Here is a 23,106-nt window from a genome sequence, read left to right as displayed (position 1 = left end):
AGGCTTTCAAAAACATGATGGCGGCGGCGTTCCCATGCTACTTGGTCCCCAGTCGCCACTATTTTTCCCGGTGTGCCGTCCCAGCCCAACACCAGCACGTCTCCCGCAACATCAATCGTGCCCTCACCAACGCGGTTACTAGCAAGGTCCACTTAACCACGGACACGTGGACAAGTACTGGCGGGCAGGGCCACTATATCTCCCTGACGGCACATTGGGTGAATTTGGTGGAGGCTGGGACTGAGTCAGAGCCTGGGACTGCACACGTCCTACCCACACCCAGAATTGCGGGTCCTTCCTTGGTACTGGTATCTGCGGCAGTCTATGCCACCTCCTCTGAACCCTCCCCCCCCTCCTCCTCCTACGCAACCTCTACCTCTCAATTAAGAAATGTGAGCAGCACGTCACCAGCAGTCGGTGTGGCGCGGCGCGGCAGCACAGTGGTGGGCAAGCGTCAGCAGGCTATGCTGAAACTACGCAGCCTAGGTGACGAGGCACACGGCCCCCGAGCTGTTGTACGGTCTGACTGAGCAGACCAACCTCTGACTTTCGCCGCTGAGCCTGCAACCGGGCATGGTCGTGCGTGACAACGGCCGTAACCTGGTGGCGGCTCTGCAGCTTGGCAGCCTCACACACGTGCCATGCCTGGCCCACGTTTTCAATCTGATGGTTCAGTGGTTTCTGAAAAACTACCCGCACTTGTCAGACCTGCTCGGCAAGGTGCGCCGCATCTGTGCACATTTCCGCAAGTCCACCACGAACGCTGCCACCCTGCGCACCCTGCAACATCGGTTTAATCTGTCAGAGCACCGGCTGCTGTGTAACGTGCCCACATGGGGGAATTCTACGCTCCACGTGCTGGCCAGGCTGTATGAGCAGCGTAGAGCAATAGTGGAATACCAACTCCAACATGGGTGGCGTAGTGGGAGTCAGCCTCCTCAATTCTTTATTGAGGAGTGGGCCTGAATGGCAGACATCTGCCAGGTTCTCAGAAACTTTGAGGAGTCTACCCAGATGGTGAGCGGCGATGCTGCAATCATTAGCGTCACCATTCCTCTGCTTTGCCTGCTGAGAGGTTCGCTGCAAAGCATAAAGGCTGACACTTTGCGGTCGGAACAGGAGATGGGGAAAGTGAGTATGTCGCTTGATAGTCAGAGCACCCTCATGTCTATATTTCAGCGCATTTTGGAGGAGGAGGGGGAAGGGGAAGAGACAGCTTGGCTCACTGCAGAGGGTACCCATGCTGCTTGCCTCTCATCTGTTCAGCGTTTATGGCCTGTGGACGAGGAGGAGGATCCGGAAAGTGATCTTCCGAGTGAGGACAGCCATGTGTTGCGTACAGGTACCCTGGCACACATGGCTGACTTCATGTTAGGATGCCTTTCTCGTGACCCTCGCGTTACACGAGAATAGAATGATGCTATACCACAGGGCGCTGGTGGACAAACTGATGGTAAACTTCCCATCCGACAGCGCTAGTGGCCGAAGGCGCATTTCCGTGGCCCAGGTAGCAGGGGAGGCGCAGAGATCAGGCAGCATGTACAGCGCAGGCAGGGGAACACTCTCTAAGGCCTTTGACAGCTTTATGGCTCCCCAGCAAGACTGTGTCACTGGTCCCCAGTCAAGGCTTAGTTGGCGGGAGCACTGTAAAAGGATGGTGAGGGAGTATGTAGCCGATCGCACGACCATCCTCGGTGACGCCTCTGCCCCCTACAACTACTGGATCTCGAAGCTGGACACGTGGCCTGAACTCGCGCTGTATGCCCTGGAGGTGCTTGCTTGTCCTGCGGCTAGCGTCTTGTCAGAGAGTGTGTTTAGTGTGGTTGGGGGAATCATCACGGATAAGCGTACCCACCTGTCAACCGACAGTGCCGACAGGCTTACACTCATCAAGATGAACAAAGCCTGGATTTCCCCAGACTTCTCTTCTCCACCAGCGGACAGCAGCGATACCTAAACAATACGTAGGCTGCACCCGCGGATGGAAGCATCGTTCTCTATCACCATCCAAAACGGGGACCTTTTTGATTCATCTATCTGTGTATAATATTCCTCCTCCTCCGCCTGCTCCTCCTCCTGAAATCTCACATAATCACGCCGAACGGGCAATTTTTCTTAGGCCCACAAGGCTCAGTCATATAATTTTTCTAAACAATTTTTATACGTTTCAATGCTCATTAAAGCGTTGAAACTTTCACCTCAACCAATTTTTATTTTAACTGGGCTGCCTCCAGGCCTAGTTACCAATTAAGCCACATTAACCAAAGCGATTAATGGGTTTCACCTGCCCTCTTGGTTGGGCATGGGCAATTTTTCTCAGGTACATTAGTACTGTTGGTACACCAATTTTTGGGGGCCCTCGCCTACAGTGTAATCAAATGAATTTTTTGCCCACCTGCATTACAGCTCACGTAACATCAGCTGTCTTGGGCACTGCAATGGGATATATTTATGTACCGCCGGTGGGTTCCAGGGAGCCACCCATGCTGTGGGTGCACAGGGAGTTGTAACTGCATGTGTCCACTTCTAAAGAACCCCAGTCTGACTGGGGCATGCAGTGTGGGCCGAAGCCCACCTGCATTAAACATGACATTATTACCTCAGCTGTGATGGGCAATGCAATGGGATATATTTATCTACCGCCGGTGGGTTCCAGGGAGCCACCCATGCTGTGGGTGCACACGGAATTCCCATTGCAGAGTTGTACCTGCCTGTGACTATTTATAAAAAACCGCGGTCTGACTGGGGCATGCAGACACCTTGACAGAATGAATAGTGTGTAGCACATAGGTTCCCCATTGCTATGCCCACGTGTGCAGCTCCAGATGGAGGTGGCACAGGATTGCATTTCTCATTGCTTCTGTACAGCATTGTGGACTATCGCCCCGCCCCTTTTAAAGAGGGTCGCTGCCTAGCCGTGCCAACCCTCTGCAGTGTGTGCCTGCTTTTCCTCTGGCAGACGCACTTATAAATAGACATGAGGGTGGCGTGGCATGAGGGCAGCTGAAGGCTGGGCAGGGACAGTTTGGTGTGCGCTGTGGACACTGGGTCGTGGGGGGGGGTGGTTTGGTCAGCATGTAACCCAGGAGAAGTGGCAGCGGAGTGTCATGCATGCAGTGATTGTGCTTTGTTGGAGGTAGTGTGGTGCTTAGCTAAGGTATGCATTGCTAATGAGGGCTTTTCAGAAGTAAAAGTTGTTGGGAGGGGGGGGCCCACTCTTGCCGCTATTGTGGCTTAATAGTGGGACCTGCGAACTTGAGATGCAGCCCAGCATGTAGCCCCTCGCCTGCCCTATCCGCTGCTGTGTCGTTCCCATCACTTTCTTGAATTGCCCAGATTTTCACAAACGAAAACCTTAGCGAGCATCGGCGATATACAAAAATGCTCGGGTCGCCCATTGACTTCAATGGGGTTCGTTACTCGAAACGAACCCTCGAGCATCGCGAAAAGTTCGTCTCGAGTAGCGAGCACCCGAGCATTTTGGCGCTCGCTCATCTCTAGTTATCACTAAATGACCTATTTTATATCACTACGTAAACATATTTTTAAAGACTTTTTAATTTTTTTTGTTTACTTTCAATGTCACAGTCTATACTTTAAAAAACAAAATCCTAAAATCGGGCAGTTTTCACTCTGAGCGTTAAGCCTAACAGTAGGCTGAGACTTCTTACAGCTGTCATCTCATTATCATCACAGGCAGGATTACAATGAGAGGTAACACTTTTATATAGATAACACAGGATCCACCATTCACAATAGGTCACTGTCACAGCTCACCTCCTCTCTATCTCTGTACAATGACCACTACCCATGTCAGAGCATGACCACAACTCTCTCCCATAAGTCACTGAATCAGTTCCTGTTCGTTGTGTTTGAGGCCCATGCAGATGCATAGGCAAAGGCTCATGGGTCTCTTGTAAGAAAGTCCAGTTTCGCCCCCCCCCCCCCCCCCCTCATCCTCTTCTTTCCCAAAACTACCCAGCATGGCTGGAGTCCTCCTAGAAATTTCTGCTTTGTCAGTGTGTGATACATTGAATGATACCATTTAAAAATGCAACTTGTGTGAGGCTGACTGAGCTTTAAGTTCAGAGAATTCGGGAGGGCAAGAAATTACTTGCTGCTGAATGAACCGGTCTCTCTGACAAAGTTCTTATTTTGCCTCCGGAAATGTATCAATTTCAGGTTCAGTCTTGCCCTTTGGCCATCTGAAGAGATTCTATAGCGCATTCCAAGTAATCACATGTTGTACCATCTCTTAAAGATAAGATGCTCAAGTTGGTGAAGTCAGTGAACATTTGCACACTGTATAGACGCGGCTGCACATGGATCGGGACTCTTATGTATTTATTAACATTCGACAAGCGCCAGTTCTTCGTCGAACACTAAACTTTAGCCTGATTATATTTTGGGGTGACAACAATGCCTTTTATATAGAACATACTCAAACAGTGCTCAAAATGAAGACAGAAGAGTCTAAGGATTCTGTAGGAAGCTGAATGTCCCGCAAAGATGTTACTTGAGAACTCATCATACATGTAAAGGTAAGACTGCTTTCTTTATCTTTCAGGTTTTCTCATTTTTTTTTTCATTTCTTTCATTTGAATTTCTTTTTTTTTTTTTTTAATTATTGTTTTTAATTGTGTTTGAAATAAAATCGTATCCATTGACTTCAGATAATCTGTGTATAAACTGTAATCTGTATGTAACCTTAGCTCAAAAATATATATTTTGAATGTTTTAAATGTAGCTAATTTTATGTTTTATGTATTGAATTTATCTATTTTATATTTATTTTTTTTGTTTAACACTTATTTTACTGACCCATATTTTTAAAAAGGGGATTTATTTCCAATAGCAAGCAATCAAAAACTCTTTTGGTGCCCTTTTAAAAATGTAAGAAGCAATCTAATTGGCAAGAGATCTGGTGACATATGTATAGAGGGGGATGCAAAAGGAACGTTGTAAAAGTTAAAGCTGATTTAATAATACTTGAATACAAATAACAGCTAGAATGACAAGAAAAGCTAGATCTTTTAAAGTTTTTAATGCACCTTACAAATGTTTGATGCCACAGAACATAGATGACCTACAACAACTCATCTTCGCTGCAGCAGATATGCTGGGACGTGTCTGGACAGAACTGGACAATCAACTTGACACCTGCCTTGTCACCAATAGCACTGACTTTGAACATCTGCTTTACTTGTGCACCATTATTTTTGAATCCTCCTGTGTAATAGAGCATCACAGAAAAACTAATCATCCAAAAATGCAATGAAGTCAATTTTTTTACCAAGTTTAAAGGGTTTTCCAGGCTAGTCAAAACTTTTATATGTATGTTTGTATTAAAATAGTGGGAAAAAACTCTTTCAAATATTGTGATTTGGGCTTGTGGTTTTCAGTGTAAACAATTTTTTTAGGTTCAGCCAGTTAGCATTGTGGTTGCAGTTTTCCGTATAGGTCAATGGGGAGAAACCACCAACAATCACCAAAAAACATCACAAAAAGGGCATGCTGTGATTTTCTAAATCACCACCGAATGCCTATAAAAACCAACACCTTCTTCTTATTATGCTCCATTAGAGAACACCAACATTGTATGTGGCTATTGTGTAAGCAGAATTTTGAATATAGTTGTCAATATTACGCATTGCATTGTATGATCAGTGGCAAATTGGGTAATCCTACTACTCTTGGTTACGTCTTGCTGCTCTTCAGATGTTTGGAAATGGATGTCTCACAGATGGACTCACTGTATGTGCCAAGTAAGCCCTGCAATCAATTGCTACCTCAAAAATATTATTGCTCCTCACTTTCTTTAGATCATATGTAAGGGAGTACCACAAATTCCTATCCATGTCTAGCAATTACTGATGTGTTAGGACATCAGTGAGGGACTTTCTAGAGTGAGATCTATGGTTAGCATCCTGTGGTCATTAAATTGAGAGTTGGAATACTAGGACCTAAATGCTGTGTAGAAGAGCTATTCAGCAAAAACTGGTGCAAAGTTCCAAATTCACTGGGGCAAAAAAAAGTTAGCACAGTATAGACACTAAATAAAACTAACTTTTATTGATATGGTTAAAAAAGGGCTTCAGACTGACATAAAAGTCCCACAACAATCCGTTATTCATTTTCTTAACTTGGAATGATGATAGTTCATAGGGAGAACCTGAGTATATGGACAAAAACACAAACAAAAAAAGCAAGTTGGTAACCCCGCCACACACACACACACTTACACACACACACTTACACACACACACTTACACACACACACTTACACACACACACTTACACACACACACACACTTACACACACACACACTTACACACACACACACTTACACACACACACACTTACACACACACACACTTACACACACACACACTTACACACACACACTTACACACACACACTTACACACACACACACTTACACACACTTACACACACTTACACACACTTACACACACTTACACACACTTACACACACTTACACACACTTACACACACTTACACACACTTACACACACTTACACACACTTACACACTTACACACTTACACACTTACACACACACACACACTTACACACACACACTTACACACACACACACACACACACACACACACTTTATGGAGATCGTAGTAGCCCAAGGAAAAAAGGTGAGCCCTAAATACTGAGCATCTCATAAGCGTACCAAACTCATATAGGGACATTGCCATCTGGTCTCTAACTGGTAAGTCCACTTACATCCTAGATTGTGCCCTCAAAAGCTTCATTATACGTATTCTAAAATGGTACCAATGCGAACTACAGGACATCCCACTAAAAATGAGCCCTCGCACAACTATGTCTACGGAAAAATATAAAAGCTATTGCGAGCAGAAGATGGTGGCAGAAAATAATTTAGAAAAATTAAATATCTTTGAAAAAAAAATACAAGTAGCACAGCAAAAAAAAAAACATGCAAGTTTGGTATCTTAGCAATTGTACTGACCCATAGAATAAAGTTATCAGGTCATCTTTTGTTGCAGTTTGTGCGCCACAGAAACAAGACGCACCAAAAGATGCAGAATATCATTTTTTTCCCATTTCTCTCCATTTGGAATTTTTAAAATGTTTTTCAGTACATTATATGGTACATTACATAGGACTATTAAAAAGTACAACTCGTCCCGCAAAGAACAAGCCCTCCTACAGCTATGTTGATGGATAAATAAAGGAGTTACAATTTTTTAAAAGGGGGGGGGGGGAGGGGACAAAATGGAAAAATGGAAAAAAGCTTTGTCACTAAAGGGTTAATACTAGTTGCCTAATACATGAGAAGTTGACATTCAATCATCATTGTCTATTGTCTGCAGAGTTGCACCAGTTTACCAGTTCTTGCTTAAAGGGGTTGTCCCGCGGCAGCAAGTGGGTCTATACACTTCTGTATGGCCATATTAATGCACTTTCTAATGTACATTGTGCATTAATTATGAGCCATACAGAAGTTATAAAAAGTTTTTCACTTACCTGCTCCGTTGCTGGCGTCCTCGTCTCCATGGTTGCCGTCTAATTTTCGCCGTCTAATGGCCAAATTAGACGCGCTTGCGCAGTCCGGGTCTTCTTATCTTCTCAATGGGGCTCCGTGTAGCTCCGCCCCGTCACGTGCCGATTCCAGCCAATCAGGAGGCTGGAATCGGCAATGGACCGCACAGAAGCCCTGCGGTCCACGGAGGGAGAAGATGCCGGCGGCCATCTTCACCGGGTAAGTAAGAAGTCACCGGAGCGCGGGGATTCAGGTAAGCGCTGTCCGGTGATCTTTTTTAACCCCTGCATCGGGGTTGTCTCGCGGCGAACGGGGGGGGGGGGGGGGTTGAAAAAAAAAAACCCCGTTTCGGCGCGGGACAACCCCTTTAATAACTCTACTCCATTCACGCCCACCTCGTGGAGCGGCACATGGTCAGTAGAACCTGCATAGTATCCTATACACTACTTGTTCACACAGCCTTCATATATCACTTGGGCTACATTTACCAAATGGGTTTTGCTCCACCCTTCCATTCTGCATCTAAATGCTGTGCAGGCACAAGCAGGGGCGTAACTATAGAGGATGCAGGGGATGCGGTTGCACCCGGGCGCAGGAGCCTTAGGGGGCCCATAAGGCATCTCTTCTCCATATAGGGAACGCAGTACTATGAGTAAAGCATTATAGTTGGGAGCCCTGTTACAGGTTTTGCATCGGGGTCCGGGAGCTTCAAGTTCCGCCTCTGGACAAGGGCTGGCAGTTGTCAGTGTCTGAACTGTCTTGGCTGCAGATTGGGATACTCCATGTTATACTTTGCTGTCTATTGTCTGTGTTTTATTATTGTCTACTTTGAAGCTGGGTTGAAGGGGGTTACATCATATGGTGTGCAGTACAAGAATGCTTACTTAGACTGATTGTATTATTGTATTGGATACAATTCACATGCAGTGAATTGTTGTTGTAGTTACACTAACTTTGAAATATATCTCTCAATCTCAACTTCTTCTGTGTTGTTCCAGACAGTTGAATTGGCCTTTGAGTGAAGTGCTTGTTTTGACTGCAAGGACACTGATGGTGAACAAGAAACGTATCTGAAAGCAGAATGAACTGATTCTCCTGAGCAAAGCCTACTATGGTTGGAATAAAAAGCCTTCAAGGGGTCAGCGGCTTGGAGGTCACGGTAAGTGAAGACTGCCCAGTAGTAACCCTGCGAGACTCCATGCAAGTGAATGGTAACACTCTTACTTAATCCCTGTTATTTTACGGTCTGTGATATCATATGTAAGTCTCTTGATGATTATCTTGTAACAACATTTTTGCATTTTCTGTAAATAAGCACAGCTACATTTGAGAATTAAACTTTAAATTAATTAGTTAAAAAAAAGCCTTAAAGGGGTTATCCAACATTAAAAAATATCACAGGGTAGGTAATGATTAGAGATGAGCGAGCATACTCGTCCGAGCTTGATGCTGGTTCGAGTATTAGGGTGCTCGAGATGCTCGTTACTCGAGACGAGCACCACGCGGTACTCGTCTCGATTAAACGAGCACTGACCATTGAATTCAATGGAGCCGGCAATACAGCCAGCTCCATTGAAAGCAATGGGCTGCCGGCGAGTGCGGGATAAATTTTCGGGAAGGGCTTAAAAATATAAGCCCTTCTCGGAAATTCATCCAGAAATGTGTAAAAATAAAAAAAATATATATACTCACCTGGTCCCGGCAGACGGAGTTCAGCCGCGGCGGCCGGCAGTTCTCCTGAACTAATATAACAACCAGTCGCAGCGCAGCTTACATGTTACCTCAGCTGTATAATATATAGTATACCCGTCGCAGCGCAGCTTACATGTTACCTCAGCTGTAGAATATACAGTATACCCGTCGCAGCGCAGCTTACATGTTATCTCAGCTGTAGAATATATAGTATACCCGTCACAGCGCAGCTTACATGTTACCTCAGCTGTAGAATATATAGTATACCCGTCGCAGCGCAGCTTACATGTTACCTCAGCTGTAGAATATACAGTATACCCGTCGCAGCGCAGCTTACATGTTACCTCAGCTGTAGAATATATAGTATACCCGTCGCAGCGCAGCTTACATGTTACCTCAGCTGTAGAATATATAGTATACCCGTCGCGCATTGCTGCGATATCTGAAGAAATGAAATTCAAGGTAACTCGTTATAACACTGAATTTACATTGTCATTTTTATTGTCTTATTCATTTTCATATGGAAAACATTTGAAAGTGTCGTTTTAATTATATTTATTTATTCTAGTACCCCCACCCCCCACACTAACAATTTTTACTTCGGACAAACCCTCATTAGCAAGGCACACCTTAGCTAAGCACCAGACTACCTCCAACCAAGCACAACCACTGCCTGCGGGACACACCGCTGCCTCTTCCCCTGGGTTACATGCTGTCCAACTCCCCCGCACGACCCAGTGTCCACAGCGCACACCAAAGTGTCCCTGCGCAGCCTTCAGCTGCCCTCATGCCACATGCTGGCCTCATAGCCACATCACCCTCATGTCTATTTATAAGTGCGTCTGCCATGAGGAGGAACCGCAGGCACACACTGCAGAGGGTTGGCAGGGCCAGGCAGCGACCCTCTTTGAAAGGGTGGGCGACAGCCCACAATGCTGTTGAGAATTGATAATAGATTGACTTTCCATCTTCATTCTAATCCTTTGCCAACCTCCGTTGGGAGCTGCAAACGTGGGCAAAAAGGAGTCAGCTGCCAGCCCAGCACTTCTACACATCTCCACAATGCAGCAATACTCGGTGTGGGAAGTATGCGAGCGGGCCCTGGGTCAGCCTCTGTCCCAGCAAACACCTTGTGTGGCCCAAGGTACTGCGAGTGACATAGCAATGGGGACTCCATGTGTCCACACACTACTCATTCTGTTTGGGTGTCGGATACCTCATCGAAAATGCAAGGGGTGAACCATCTGCACTCTGCACCCTACTCAAGTCTGTCAGTGTTTTGGGGACAGACAGGTAAAACACCTCAATGGGAAGTCCGCTATGGCAAGACTGTGTGCACCCACAGCATGGGTGGCCCCCAGGAAACCACAGACGGTACAGAAAGAAATCCTATTGCAGTGCCCCGGATAGCTGAGGTTACGTGATAGAAAATACATGTTGGCTTTGGCCCACATGCCATGCCCTAGACATTCGTGGTTTCTTTAAAAGTGCCAGGCAGGTACAACTCCGCGATGGCAAGTCTGTGTGCACCCGCAGCATGGGTGGCTAGCAGGAACACACAGACGGTACAGAAAGAAATTTCATTGCAGTGCCCCGGATAGCTGCGTTTGCGGGAGAGGAAATACATGTTGGCTTTGGCCCACACGCCATGCCCTAGACATTCTGGGTTGTTTTTCGGGCCAGATAGGTAAAACACTGCGATGGGAAGACTCAGTGCACCCATAGTATACACAGACCCCTGTAATATTCCTGTAGCAAAGGTATAAGCTGACCCCAGTAACAGTTATGTTGCAGAAGTCTAGGGAGAACCCAATAACATTTTTGTAGTAACAGTATAGACCGAGCCGAGGAACATTTCTGTAGTAACAGTAGAGGCAGATCACAGTAACATTTCAGTAGCAGCAGTACAGGCAGAGCCCAGTATTTGTAACATTTCAGTAGTAACACTATTGACAGATGCCAGTAACATTTCTGTAGCAGCAGTATAGGCAGACCCCTGTAACATGTAAGTGGCAGCAGTATAGGTAGACCCCTGTAACTTTCTCGTAGCAGAAGTATAGGCAGGCAGGCAGACCCCACTAAAATTTCTGTAGTAATAGTATAGGCCAACCTCTGAAACATTAGGATACCATGAGTGTAGGCGAAGGCCAGAAAAATTAGTTGGATAGGAATATGGGCGTGGGCCCGAAAAATTAGTGTACCAAGAGTATAAGTGTACCTCTGAAAAATTTATCAACCGAGAGGGCAGGTGAAACCCATAAACATTTTTTTAAAGATACAGCTCACTGTTGCTTAATTTGTAACAGAGCCTGGAGGCAGCCCTGTTGAAAAAATTGGTTCATGTTACAGTCTCAATACTTGTGAAACTTAAAAAAATTGTAAAAACATTGGTAGATGTAGATGAGCCTTTTGGGCCACAGAAAAATTGTCCATTCAGCGCAATGACATGTTGTTTCTGGAGGAGGAGTAGCAGGAGGAGGACTAATGTCAGTGACAGATTGACAAAGAGAAATACCACAGGACCCTGGCGGACAAACTGATGGTAAAATTCCCATCCGACAGCGCTGGTGGCAGAAGGCGCAGTTCCGTGGGCCAAGTAGTAGGGCAGGCGTGGAGATCAGGCAGCATGTACAGCGCAGGCAGGGAAACCCTCTCCAAGGCCTTTGACAGCTTTATGGGCTCCCCAGCAAGACTGTCACCGCTCCCCAGTCAAGGCTGAGTCGGCAGGAGCACTGTAAAAGGATGGTGAGGGAGTACGTAGCCGATCGCACGACCGTCCTCCGTGACGCCTCTGCTCCGTACAACTACTGGGTGTCGAAGCTGGACACGTGGCCTGAACTCGCGCTGTATGCCCTGGAGGTGCTTGCTTGTCCTGCGGCTAGCGTCTTGTCAGAGAGGGTGTTTAGTGCGGCTGGGGGAATCATCACGGATAAGCGTACCCGTCTGTCAACCGACAGGCTAACACTCATAAAGATGAACAAAGCCTGGATTTCCCCAGACTTCTCTTCTCCACCAGCGGACAGCAGCGGTACCTAAACAATACGTAGGCTGCACCCGCGGATGGAAGCATCGTTCTCTATCACCATAAAAAACGGGGACCTTTTAGCTTCATCAATCTGTGTATTCTATTTATCCTCCTCCTCCTCCTGAAACCTCACGTAATCACGCCGAACGGGCAATTTTTCTTAGGCCCACAAGGCTCAGTCATATAATTTTTGTAAACAATTTTTTTATACGTTTCAATGCTCATTAAAGCGTTGAAACTTTCACCTGAACCAATTTTTTTTTAACTGGGCTGCCTCCAGGCCTAGTTACAAATGAAGCCACCGTAACCAAAGTGATTAATGGGTTTCACCTGCCCTCTAGGTTGGGCATGGGCAATTTTTCTGAGGTACATTAGTACTGTTGGTACACCAATTGTTTTGGGCCCTCGCCTACAGTGTAATCCATTTAATTTTTATGGGCTTCGCCTGCACTCATGGTACAGCAAGGTGTGTGGGGTTGGCCTACACTTTTGCTACATAAATGTAACTGGGGCCTTGTCTATACTGCAACTACTGAAATGTGAAAGAGACGGTTATCTCCCTAAACTGCTGCAACGGGAATGTTACTGTGGCCTGTCTTGACTGCTACTACTACTGAAATGGAACTAAGACTGTGCTACCCCTATACTGCTGCTAGTGATATGTAACTGGGGCCTGTCCCTAATGCTACCGCTGAAATGTTACTAATTCTGTGCTCTGACTATACCGCTGCTAATGCTATGTCACTGTGGTGTGGAAACGGAGGCTTCCCAAAGACATGATGGTGGCAAGGCCATTTCCCACCAACGCGGTTACTGTTAAGGTACATATTACCAGTCTGACTGGGGCATGCACTGTGGGCCGAAGCCCACCTGTATTGTATGTGACGTTAGCTCTGCTGAGCAGGACACTGCAATGAGATTTGTTTATGTACCGCCGGTGGGTTCCAGGGAGCCACCCATGCTGTCGGTCCACACGGAATTGTAACTGCATGTGTCTACTTATAAAGAACCCCAGTCTGACTGGGGCATGCAGTGTTGGCCGAAGCCCACCTGCATTTATTGTGACGTTACCTCAGCTGTGCTGGGCAATGCAATGGGAATTATTTATGTACCGCCGGTGGGTTCCAGGGAGCCACCCATGCTGTGGGTCCACAGGGACTTCACATTAGTGATTTGTACCTGCCAGTGTCTATGTATTTAAAAGCCCGGTCAGACTGTGGCATGCAGTGTGGGCCGAAGCCCACCTGCATTTCATCTCACGTTACCTCAGCTGTGCTGGGCACTGCAATGGAAGTTGTTTATGTACCGCCGGTGGCTTCCTGGGACCCATCTATGCTGTCGGTCCACACTGATATGTAACTGTATGTGTCTACTTATAAAAAAAACCCTGTCTGACTGGGGCATGCAGTGTGGGCCGAAGCCCACCTGCATTTAATGTGACGTTACCTCAGCTGTGCTGGGCACTGTAATGGGATTTGTTTATGTACCGCTGGTGGGTTCCAGGGAGCCACCCATGCTGTGGGTGCACACGGAATTCCCATTGCGGAGTTGTACCTGTCTGTGACTATTTATAAAAATATGAGGCCAGCGTGTGGCATGAGAGGAGTTGAAGGCTGCGCAGGGACACTTTGGTGTGCGCTGTGGACACTGGGTCGTGTGGGGTGGTTGGGCGGCATGTAACCCAGGAGAAGTGGCAGCGGAGTTTCATGCAGGCAGTGATTGTGCTTTGTTGGAGGTAGTGTGGTACATAGCTAAGGTATGACTTGCTAATGAGGGTTTTTCAGAAGTTAAAATTGTTGGGGGTGGGGCACTCTTGCCGCTATTGTGGGTTAATAGTGGGACCTGGGAACTTGAGATACAGCCCAACATGTAGCCCCTCGCCTGCCCTATCCGTTTCTGTGTCGTTCCCATCACTTTCTTGAATTTCCCAGATTTTCACAAATGAAAACCTTAGCGAGCATCGGCGATATACAAAAATGCTCGAGTCGCCCATTGACTTCAAAGGGGTTCGTTACTCGAAACGAACCCTCGAGCATCGCGGGAAGTTCGACTCGAGTAACGAGTACCCGAGCTTTTTGGTGCTCGCTTATCTCTAGCTATGGTCTGACGAGTCAAAATTTGAGATTTTTGGTTCGAACACCAACTCTTTGTGAGGAACAGAAAAGTAAGTGGATGCTTTCCATATGTGTGGTTTCCACCATGAATAATGGAGGAGGAGGTGTGATGGTGTGGGAGTGCTTTGCTGGTGACACTGTTGGCGATTTATTTTAAATTCAAGGCACACTTAACCAGTATGACTACCAAAAGCATTCTGCAGCAACATGCCATCCCATCTGGTTTGCACTTAGTGGGACTATCATTTGTTTTTCAACAGGACAATGACCTCAAACACACTTCAAGGCTATGTAAGGGCTATTTAATCAAGGAGGAGAGTGATGAAGTTCTGCGTCAGAGGACATGGTTTCCACAACCACCTGACCTAAGCCCAAATTAAACTGTTGGAGGTGAGTTGGATCACAGAGTGAAGGAAAAGTAGTAACAAGTGTTCAGAACCGCTGGGAACTCATACAAGACTGCTGGTGACTATTCCATGAAGCTAAGAAAATGCAAGAGTGTGCAGAGCTGTCATCACAGCAAAAGGGGCCCACTTTGAAGAAACTAAAATTAGATATGAGCGAACGTACTCGTCCGAGCTTGATACTCGTTCGAGTATTAGCATGTTCGAGATGCTCGTTACTCGAGACGAGTACCACGCGATGTTCGAGTTACTTTCACTTTCATCTCTGAAACGTTAGCGCGCTTTTCTGGCCAATAGAAAGACAGGGAAGGCATTACAACTTCCCCCTGCTACGTTCAAGCCCTATACCACCCCCCTGCAGTGAGTGGCTGGCGAGATCAGGTGTCACCCGAGTATATAAATCGGCCCCTCCCACGGCTCGCCACAGATGCATTCTGACATAGTTCAGGGACAGTGCTGCTGGTGCCGGAGCTGCTATAGGGAGAGCGTTAGGAGTTATTTTAGGCTTCAAGAACCCCAACGGTCCTTCTTAGGGCCACATCTAACCGTGTGCAGTAGTGTGGAGGCTGCTTTTTGCAGTGTTGCACTTTTTTTTTTGAATATCGGCCGTGCAGAGCATTGCGTCCTGCAGTAATTTTACATTGTCCAGGGCCAGTAGTGGTGAGGCAGGGACAGAAGACATATTTAGTGTATATAGGCAGTGGGCCTTTCCAAAAACATTTGGGGAAAAAAATCTATTTGGGCTGCCTGTGACCGTCCTCAGTGTACTGCGTCTCTGCTGGGGGTAGTTGTCCTATTTCATACGCAGCCAGCAAAGTGTTACAGCAGGCTTGCGCAAAATTCTTTCCTGCCTCTGTGTTGCCTCTTACATCACCGCTGTATTCCTGTCCACAAGTGTACTGGGTCTCTGCTGGGGGTAGTTGTCCTAATTCATACGCAGCCAGCTAAGTGTTACAGCAGGCTTGCGCAAAATTCTTTCCTGCCTCTGCTGTGCATTCCGTAAGCGAAGTCAGCCTCCAACCACAGGCCAATAAGCGGCACATTTAATTCCAGCGTTCTGTTTCTGCACTACTGGTAATACACCATGCTGAGGGGTAGGGGTAGGCCTAGAGGACGTGGACGCGGAGGCCCAAGTCAGGGTGTGGGCACAGGCCGAGCCAGTGCGGTGGCCAGGGGTAGAGGCAGGGCCAGACCGAATAATCCACCAACTGTTTCCCAAAGCGCCCCCTCGCGCCATGCCACCCTGCAGAGGCCGAGGTGCTCTAAGGTGTGGCAGTTTTTCACAGAGACGCCTGACGACCGACGAACAGTGGTGTGCAACCTTTGTCGCGCCAAGATCAGCTGGGGAGCCACCACCACCAGCATGCGCAGGCATATGATGGCCAAGCACCCCACAAGGTGGGACGAAGGCCGTTCACCGCCTCTCCCCCTGTGCCCCAACCTGCCACTGAGATCCAACCCCCCTCTGAGGACACAGGCACGAGTGCCTACCGGCCTGCACCCACACCCTCACCTCCGCTGTCCTCTGCCCCATCCAGCAATGTCTCTCAGCGCAGCGTCCAGACGTCGCTAGCGCAACTGTTTGAGCGCAAGTACGCAGCCACGCACCTGCACGCTCAAGCGTTAAACGTGCACATAGCCAAATTGATCAGCCTGGAGATGCTGCCGTATAGGCTTGTGGAAACGGAGGCTTTCAAAAGCATGATGGCGGCGGCGGCCCCGCGCTACTCGGTTCCCAGTCGCCACTACTTTTCCCGATGTGTCGTCCCAGCCCTGCACGACCACGTCTCCCGCAACATTGTACGCGCCCTCACCAACGCAGTTACTGCCAAGGTCCACTTAACAACGGACACGTGGACAAGCACAGGCGGGCAGGGCCACTATATCTCCCTGACGGCACATTGGGTGAATTTAGTGGAGGCTGGGACAGAGTCAGAGCCTGGGACCGCTCACGTCCTACCCCCCCCAGAATTACGGGCCCCAGATCGGTGCTGGTATCTGCGGCGGTGTATGCTTCCTCCACTAAACCACCCTCCTCCTCCTCCAACGCAACCTCTGTCTCGTAATCAAGATGTGTCAGCAGCAGCACGTCGCCAGCAGGCGGTGTCGCGCGGCACGGCAGCACAGCGGTGGGCAAGCGTCAGCAGGCCGTGCTGAAACTACTCAGCTTAGGAGAGAAGAGGCACACGACCCACGAACTGCTGCAGGGTCTGACAGAGCAGACCGACCGCTGGCTTGCGCCGCTGAGCCTCCAACCGGGCATGGTCGTGTGTGACAACGGCCGTAACCTGGTGGCGGCTCTGCAGCTCGGCAGCCTCACGCACGTGCCATGCCTGGCCCATGTCTTTAATTTGGTGGTTCAGCGCTTTCTGAAAAGCTACCCACACTTGTCATAACTGCTCGGAAAGGTGCGCCGGGTCAGCGCACATTTCCACAAGTCCAAGACGGGCGCTGCCACCCTGCAGACCCTGCAACATCGGTTTAATCTGCCAGTGCACTGACTGCTGTGCGACGTGCCCACACGGTGGAACTCTACGCTCCACATTTTGGCCAGACTCTATGAGCAGCGTAGAGCTATAGTGGAATACCAACTCCAACATGGGCGGCGCAGTGGGAGTCAGCCTCCTCAATTCTTTACAGAAGAGTGGGCCTGGTTGGCAGCCATCTGCCAGGTCCTTGGAAACTTTGAGGAGTCTACCCAGATGGTGAGCGGGGATGCTGCAATCATTAGCGTCACCATTCCTCTGCTATGCCTCTTGAGAAGTTCCCTGCAAAGCATAAAGGCAGACGCTTTGCGCTTGGAATCGGAGGCGGGGGAAGACAGTATGTCACTGGATAGTCAGACCACCCTCATGTCTATATCTCAGCGCGTTGAGGAGGAGGGGGAGGAGCATGAGGAGGAGGGGGAAGAGACAGCTTGGCCCACTACTGAGGGTACCCATGCTGCTTGTCTGTCATCCTTTCAGCGTGTATGGCGGGAGGAGGAGGAGGAGGATCCTGAAAGTGATCTTCCTAGTGAGGACAGCATGTGTTGCGTACAGATACCCTGGCACACATGGCTGACTTCATGTTAGGATGCCTTTCTCGAGACCCTCGCGTTACACGCATTCTGGCCACTACGGATTACTGGGTGTACACACTGCTCGACCCACAGTATAAGGAGAGCCTTTCCACTCTCATACCCGAAGAGGAAAGGGGTTCGAGAGTGATGCTATACCACAGGACCCTGGCGGACAAACTGATGGTAACATTCCCATCCGACAGCGCTAGTGGCAGAAGGTGCAGTTCCGAGGGCCAGGTAGCAGGGGAGGCGCGGAGATCAGGCAGCATGTACAGCGCAGGAAGGGGAACATTCTCCAAGGCCTTTGCCAGCTTTATGGCTCCCCAGCAAGACTGTGTCACCGCACCCCCAGTCAAGGCTGAGTTGGCGGGAGCACTGTAAAAGAATGGTGAGGGAGTACGTAGCCGATCACACGACCGTCCTCGGTGACGCCTCTGCCCCCTACAACTGCTGGGTGTCGAAGCTGGACACGTGGCCTGAACTCGCGCTGTATGCCCTGGAGGTGCTTGCTTGTCCTGCGGCTAGCATCTTGTCAGAGAGGGTGTTTAGTGCGGCTGGGGGAATCATCACGGATAATCGTACCCACCTGTCAACCGACAGTGCCGACAGGCTTACACTCATCAAGATGAACAAAGCCTGGATTTCCCCAGACTTCTCTTCTCCACCAGCGGACAGCAGCGATACCTAAGCAATACGTAGGCTGCACCCGCAGATGGAAGCATCATTCCCTATCACAATCAAAAACGGGGACCTTTTTGCTTCATCAATCTGTGTATTCTATTCATCCTCGTCCTCCTGCTCCTCCTCCTGAAACCTCACGTAATCACGCCGAACGGGCAATTTTTCTTAGGCCCACAAGGCTCAGTCATATAATTTTTGTAAACAATTTTTTTATACGTTTCAATGCTCATTAAAGCGTTGAAACTTTCACCTGAACCAATTTTTATTTTAACTGGGCTGCCTCCAGGCCTAGTTACCAATTAAGCCACATTAACCAAAGCGATTAATGGGTTTCACCTGCCCTCTTGGTTGGGCATGGGCAATTTTTCTGAGGTACATTAGTACTGTTGGTACACCAATTTTTTGGGGCCCTCGCCTACAGTGTAATCCACTTAATTTTTTGCCCACCTGCATTAAAGCTGACGTTACATCACCTGTGATAGGCAATGCAATGGGATATATTTATGTACCGCTGGTGGCTTCCTGGCACCCACCCATGCTGTGGGTCCACAGGGAGTTGTAACTGCATGTGTCCACTTCTAAAGAACCCCAGTCTGACTGGGGCATGCAGTGTGGGCCGAAGCCCACCTGCATTTAATTGGACGTTACCTCAGCTGTGATGGGCACTGCAATGGGATACATTTATGTACAGCGGGTGGGTTCCAGGGAGCCACCCATGCTGTGGGTGCACACGGAATTGCCATTGCGGAGTTGTAACTGCCTGTGACTATTTATAAAAAAACGCGGTCTGACTGGGGCATGCAGACACCTTGACAGAATGAATAGTGTGTGGCACATAGGTTCCCCATTGCTATGCCCACGTGTGCAGCTCCTGGTGGCGGTGGCACAGGATTATATTTCTCATGGCTTCTGTACAGCATTGTGGGCTATCGCCCCACCCCTTTTAAAGAGGGTCGCTGCCTAGCCGTGCCAACCCTCTGCAGTGTGTGCCTGCGGTTCCTCCTCATGGCAGACGCACTTATAAATAGACATTAGGGTGGTGTGGCATGAGTGCAGCTGAAGGCTGCGCAGGGACACTTTGGTGTGCGCTGTGGACACTGGGTCGTGCGGGGGGGTTGGGCAGCAAGTAACCCAGGAGAAGTGGCAGCGGAGTGTCATACAGGCAGTGATTGTGCTTTGTTGGAGGTAGTGTGGTGCTTAGCTAAGGTATGCATTGCTAATGAGGGCTTTTCAGAAGTAAAAGTTGTTGGGAGGGGGGGGAGTGGGCCCACTCTTGCCGCTATTGTGGCTTAATAGTGGGACCTGGGAACTTGAGATGCAGCCCAACATGTAGCCCCTCGCCTGCCCTATCCGTTTCTGTGTCGTTCCCATCACTTTCTTGAATTGCCCAGATTTTCACAAATGAAAACCTTAGCGAGCATCAGCGATATACAAAAATGCTCGGGTCGCCCATTGACTTCAATGGGGTTCGTTACTCGAAACGAACCCTCGAGCATCGCGATAATTTCGTCCCGAGTAACGAGCACCCGAGCGTTTTGGTGCTCGCTCATCTCTAACTAAAATGTAAAAAGTATTCTTGCTTGTTTAACACTTTTATGTTTGCTACTTCATTCCATATTTGTTCCTTCATAGTTTTCATATCTTCAATATGAATCTACAATGTAAAGAAACAAGAAAAAGAATGGAATGAAGAGGTGCGTCCAAACTTTTGACTGTAAGTAAATCAAAAAGAAAAGAAAACAAAGGTGAGATTATAAACCAATGTTATGTCTCTGGTTTTTTTTAAAAAAAAACATTACAGACAGCAGAAAACATATTTACCTTTATTCATTACTCATAAGTCCTTACAATATTTTCCTGGTGTTGTGTGTGTGTGAATGGGGTTGGGGTAGTAATATTATCTTCTGCTCTCCCTTCTTGATGTTCTGCTGCAGATTCACTGGGTCCTGGGGACCTCTTTATTCTCTTAGACTACCAATGGATATTAATGTATCTTGACACCACCGGAAGCTAGGGATTTGACAGGAGGAACGCTCCTCTCACATCCCTAGCTTCAGATTGGCTCAATAGCTGAAGGTCCTAGGAGGTCCTACAATAGATTTGTGCTTGAAGCACCGTGGCATGTGAGGAAGCCGCCGCTATGCTCCTCCGCTGTTACCCGCCTGTGTGTGTGACTCTCCTCCCCGATGAAAGTGGAAGTTTTCTCAGCTGCTGCTGGCTGTCATTCACTGTGCCCTGGGCCAGGTGCTCTGTGGCCTTCCTGCTGTCGTCCTCCTACTCCAGTCTGCAGGGGCTGCATGCCACTGACAGACCCCCGGCGCTGCGGGCTCCCTGCTGTCTTCCTCCTGCTGTCTGCGGCTGCTGCCTATCACTCTCAGTCCCTCGGCACTGTTGCCTCCCTGCTGTCCACATGCACTCTGTGTGGGAATGCATGTCAGTGACTGTCCTTCTGGTGCTGTGGCCTTCCTGCTGCCGCCCGCACTGTGAAACACTTTTCTCGGGGGTCGCAGGGGGGGGGGGGCAGCTTCTGAACGCCCACCACCAGGAATGCTGTTTCATGGGGCTGTGGCGCCCCTGCTGCCGCCCTGCTATGCACTTAAACACAGAGGGGGGGTGCCGCCTTCTGCAACGCCGGCGCGGAAGCCCCCTTGCAGCCGGGGAAATGTGCGCCTGCAGCGGGGGCCGCTGTGTACATGGTTGAATGGAGCTGTAGGATAACCTTAGTGAGCTGCCAGGACCTGCAGCCGAGCCAGCTCTGCAGCCAATGACATACAGGGGGTGTCACTGGCCTGTCAATCTTGCCTCCACTCGTACTTCCTGGTGGCGTCAAGATACTATAATACCCTACCAAAGCACTAGATCTCCTCTTTGATTGACCAGCACTACTCTTGTGAGCAGAACTAGCAGATCTGAAATCAGCGTTGAGTGCCTCAGACTACGAATGCACAGTGTGCATCGGGTAGTGAGAAGAAAGATGCCATCACCTTGGAAGACCAAAGAAGAACTGGGAAGTAGCAGATCTGCTGCAAAAGGAGAACAGAAGGTAACATTACTCTACTTCCTCAGTACCAGGACCTGAGTCAGTGTAAATGTCTCAATCCCAAAATGTCTCAGATCTCTGTCTTCCTGGTTCCCCAAACTCCCACAGTGGTCATATGTTATTCATCATTCACAAGACAGTTGCAGCCAATCACTGGTCTCAGTAGTCATATGCTGTGCGTGCACATATGACAGCTGAGAGCAGTGATCACTGGTCAACACTGAAATTGTTACTGACTTAAAAAGGTCCTAATCTGTAGTATCTTGGTGTGCTGAACATATATAATATGACCATGAAAAATTTCTATTGGCTCCCGTTTTGAAGATATTTCATATAGTTCATTTTCTGTGTTTCACTGCGTAAATTTATCCAGTAGGACAGTAACAACATCCTAACATTTTAAAAATTGAGTGAGTTTTTGTGGGTCCTCAGATTCGAGAGCTCTACAAGGATGAGCGATTCAACAACTTGCTGCAGGGTGATGCGAAACAAGCATGGAATGCTTTTCACTTAGAGTCTACAAACATTCTTCGGAAAGTTCGGGCAGAAAACTACGAGTACAAGACATGCGGATGCAGTATCAGAAACTTGGCTGCAGTATGTCTCTAAAGATCCACTTCCTTCATGCCCATCTGAATTTCTCTCCAGACAACTGGGATACGGTTAGTGATGAACATGGCCAAAGTTTACATCAAGATATCGCAACAATAGAACAAAGATAGTCCACTACCATGCTGGTTGATTATGCTCCCGAACAGATGGTCAAGAGACAGGCAAAGGCATCTAAGACGAAGTCTATGACCTGATGTTTTACTGCTATTAACCATTGGCCTATTACTATTGGCATGCATTTCATGATTTACACAATTATTGCAGATTACAAAAAAATAGAGCTAATTTTGACTGTCATATTTGTATTGAGTACATAAAAATTGATAAGAAATGGCTAATTTTATTTCAGGAACTTGACTTTTGTAGACAATTGGTGGCCAGTGAATTGGCTGCAGCAGCCCTGTGAATGATGAACAGCACGAGACCGCCGCAGGAGCTTCTGGGCATAGACCGGCAGGAAATGGAGTAACAGAGCTGGATCGGAGGACCATTTAAGTGGTGAGTAATTTTTTTCATTTTTTTCAGTTATTTGCCATCTGGACATTTTTTAATTCTTGGGAAACTTCTTTGACGACATTTTTTGTCCTTTGATTTGGTCTGTACATGCTCTCAACCTTTGTTTGATTTCCTATATCTTGGAGGAAATGAGGTGAGTTCTCCTTCAATGGAAGTGTTCAAACAGAGGCTGGACAGACATCTGTCTGGGATGATTTAGTGATCCTGCACTGAGCAGGGGGTTGGACCCGATGACCCTGGAGGTCGCTTCCAACTCTACCATTGTATGGTTTTATGATTCTTATCCTGTGAGAGTTGCAGAACTTGAAAATCAGGAAAATTAGGGTGATTATGAAACCTACCTGCTGCAGAATGAACTGGTCTGTCTTCCAGGTCTCAATGTGGCCCATGGAATTTACCTGATTATGGATAATTTCACCTTAGAG

General features: G+C 48.0%; 1 protein-coding gene and 1 long non-coding RNA gene across 4 annotated transcripts in view; both read left to right on the top strand.

The window, feature by feature from the left end:
• Positions 1 to 23,106, top strand: part of LOC136632365 (potassium-transporting ATPase alpha chain 2-like) — a 479,010-nt gene that overhangs the window by 382,942 nt on the left and 72,962 nt on the right. The gene's annotated exons all lie outside the window — the stretch shown is intronic.
• The window catches only part of LOC136632367 (uncharacterized), a 39,678-nt gene continuing 20,835 nt past the window's right edge, over positions 4,264 to 23,106 (top strand). For all 3 annotated transcript variants that reach the window (XR_010793157.1, XR_010793156.1, XR_010793158.1), the window contains exons 1-6: positions 4,264 to 4,541; positions 8,535 to 8,747; positions 14,628 to 14,757; positions 20,146 to 20,227; positions 21,986 to 22,215; positions 22,515 to 22,663. This is a non-coding gene — a long non-coding RNA (uncharacterized lncRNA). The remainder of the gene's footprint in view (positions 4,542 to 8,534; positions 8,748 to 14,627; positions 14,758 to 20,145; positions 20,228 to 21,985; positions 22,216 to 22,514; positions 22,664 to 23,106) is intronic.

The sequence above is a fragment of the Eleutherodactylus coqui genome, chromosome 6 (assembly GCF_035609145.1).
Source record: "Eleutherodactylus coqui strain aEleCoq1 chromosome 6, aEleCoq1.hap1, whole genome shotgun sequence".
Classification (NCBI taxonomy): Eukaryota; Metazoa; Chordata; class Amphibia; order Anura; family Eleutherodactylidae; genus Eleutherodactylus; species Eleutherodactylus coqui.
The sequence above is the reverse complement of the archived record's forward strand: the minus strand, read 5'-3'. Positions and strand labels throughout refer to the sequence as shown.